Genomic DNA, 3,585 nt, shown 5'->3' on the forward strand with positions numbered 1-3,585 from the left:
TATATTTAACATACACAAAGAACAGGACGTGCCAAACGGTAGTTGAAAAACAGACGGATGAAATATTCACATAGCTGCACAATGATGACACCGGAAGCTTGCCACTGCCGCCGTGCCCCCGACCACAGGTGTATTTCCAACTCATCTGTTTAAGCCTTTGAACATCAATCTGGATGTTCTGTACAAAAGGTAAGGCTTAATTTAGAGCCGGTGATGGAATAGAAGTTGCCCTACTCCCTTCAATGGTAATCGCCCAACGGGGACAGAAGAGCGTTCATTGTTCATTAACTACACCTTTATTCTCCTTCCTGCTGCCTGAGCTCGAGGGGTTCTATACTCTCGGGCCGCTTATCAATCAGTGGCTTTTCACACGCGCTAAAGTTCAGATTTTGTTTTGAACCGGCTTTTAATTATTTTTTGAGCTCTTTTTTTTACTTTGCAACTGTATTCGGAATTTCTGATTTGGAGGTTTCAAGGAGCTGGGAATGCCTGGAAAGGCCCTGATGTGTTGTCACTCAGTCCAAAATATCCCAGAAGCATTGGGTGCTCACTTGGATAACTGGATTGACCCAGATATCCTGGCGTTCATTTTGACTGCGTTGCCATGACAGAGGGAAACTGAACCAAGTTCACTCGTGTCGGGAAGGAACTAGAAGACACTTTCCAAGAACTGAAGTCCATTATTTCAGCAATGTGTGTGAGATTTGGCTGCTGTTACCTGCCCTGAGATTTCAGATGTTCCAGTTGAAAGCCAGCAGAGTCATCGTGCCAAGTCAGCGCAAGGAGTGGGAAGGGCAGAGATTTTCTAGGACACTGCTTCGGTGTGTGTGTGTGTGTGTGTGTGTGTGTGTGTGTGTGTGTGTGTGTGTGTGTGTGTGTGTGTGTGTGTGTGTGAGCGTGTGAGCGTGTGAGCGTGCGTGTGTGTGTGCAGTTCATGGGAGGGACATCGCGCATTACCTATTCAAAGTTATCAAATGAGGATGACGACCAAGCAGTCGCTCACTACAAAAGTCAAGATTCTTTCCAGTTAGTTTTTATTTGTTGGCCTCAAAAAAATCTCCATTTGTGATGAATAACACTCAATGAGTCCCATGTAGGGCTGAATAAAGGATGACTAAAATGGTAATAATCACTTTGTGTCAAGCGGGCACACTGCGAGTGTTTGATTATGTAAAGTGAGTTTGAATTCTGGGCCTGTTTGTGTGACGGTTACAGCGGCCTGGACAGGTTTTGTATTGTTTAATGGCCTGATAAAAAAACAACATTTCAATTCAAAGCTCAAGCTATTCTCTCAAGGGTATGATGGATTAATATGAATATTTGGTTTATTATGTCCTCATATAAGACTTCCCATAAGATTTGTGTGTCAAAATGGATCATAAAAAGCTTTGACGACAAGGACATGGTTCACAGTACACTATGCAGGGTACACTATACAGGTTACACTATGCAGGGTAGACTATACAGGGTACATTATACAGGGTACACTATACAGGTTACACTATGCAGGGTAGACTATACAGGGTACACTATACAGGGTACACTATACAGGATATGTGGTTAATGGGGGTTGACACAGTGTACATTGCACAGGGTAAACTATACATGGTACACTACACAGGGCACACTAGATAGGCTACATGGTCCACATTACACTATACAGGGCCCATTGGATCTACATGGTACAGGGTACACTACAAGGACAAGGGTACACTATACAGGCTACACAATACAGGATATATGGTTAAGGGGGTAGAGACAGTGTGCATTGTTCAGGGTAGACTATACAGGGTACACTACACGGGGCACACTAGATATGCTACATGTCCCAAGGTACACAACACAAGGTACACTATACGAGGCACATGGTTTTAGGGTACACTACACAGGGCACACTAGACAGGGCACATGATTCAGCACACACTATACAGGGTACACTCTAGAGGGAGTTCAGGGCACATTATACAGGGCATACTAAATAGAATACATAATTCAAGGTGTACTACACATGGTTCCAGGTGCACTATTCAGAGTACACTAAATAGGACAGTTCAGGGTACACTATACAGGCTACAGAATACAAGTTACACTATAGGTTCAGGATGCACTACATAGGGTACACTGCAAAGGGTACACTATAGGGTCAGGGTACACCACAAAGGTTAAACTATGGAGGGTACACTCCCTAGGATACACTGTACTTGGTTTGGTGTCAAGGAAAAGTAGGGTTAGGGTAGTAGGGTTCCATTTACTGTCCTATACACTCACACACTGAATGCTATGTACTCTTAGTCCAATGCCAGACAGAGAGGGTGATGTCAATCCATCTGGACCCATTATTATGTCTTCTTTGCTTTGTTTCCTGTGGCACATACACACCTCAACATACACACACGTGTGTGTGTGTGTGTGTGTGTGTGTGTGTGTGTGTGTACATATGTGTGTGTGTGCGCGCGCATGTCTGTGGTAGAGAGAGAGAGAGAGAGAGAGAGAGAGATTTCATCCATTTGGGTGTGAGCACACAAGTGTTACTGTGTCAATGTAATTATGTTTGTGTGTGTGTGTGTGTAGTAATGTGTAGTATGCAAGTGTGGTGGAAGTGGCTTTTAGGGATGGATGCATCAGCGTTTCCATGGGAACCACATATTTATAAGGAAAAAAGCAAAGTATTTTGGCTGCATGGTTTCTACGGCAACAAGCTACACACAATGGAGAGTTGTAAATAGCATTTTCGACACATTACGATTTTTTTCCTTCCTTTTCTTCCAGTGTTTTTGCCTACGTTCAATTTGCATATTTTGTTATTTCACAGACATTGTTTTAGCGAAAGTAACATTTGACACACAATTATCATCATCAGAAAAGCAGATAACATTTAGAAATCTTTGGAGGGAATTCAGTCAGGGTTAGGATTTAATAAGAACGATCTAATTAGAACCATATAAGAACAAATATGAGCAAATTAATAATGTATTTCATTATTTTAATCATTTTATTATTCTTTCTTTGTAAATGCATTTTGTTTGTTTGCTTTGCTTTTATTGCTTCTATTTGATGGCCTTCTATTAATGTAAAGCACTCTGAGTGACATGTCATGTATGAAAGGTGCTACAAAAATAAAGGATATTATTATTATTATTATTATTATTATTATTATTATTATTATTATTATTATTATAAAAGGTCAGAAATGAAATCTGAATCCGTGTTTGAATTGCAATATACGGAGCAGCATAATTGACCATTTCACAGACATTATTTAAATAATAAGGTGGTTGGAAATCTCTCAAATCATAACTCTAATTTAATTTGCATCGCAGACAAAATGCCAAATGCAAAAAAAGAAGTGAAATAAACAGATTTCATTGGAATGCCTCTTGTTAATGTCCCTGTTTATTCCCACCCTTGAATTGTCGCTGTGTGCGTTTCTCCGCACCACACCGAGGGGCGGGGCGGGGGGTGGAGGTGGGCTCCAAGACACGGGGAACCGGAGGGGCAGCGCGCTGCCCCCCGGTTGGAAAGCCGGTAATTAGTGACGTGACATCACGTGTGTTCCAACACCGAGGGCATCTGTGCACCGAGACA

Source organism: Zeus faber (assembly GCF_960531495.2).
Source record: "Zeus faber genome assembly, chromosome: 19".
NCBI classification, from domain to species: domain Eukaryota; kingdom Metazoa; phylum Chordata; class Actinopteri; order Zeiformes; family Zeidae; genus Zeus; species Zeus faber.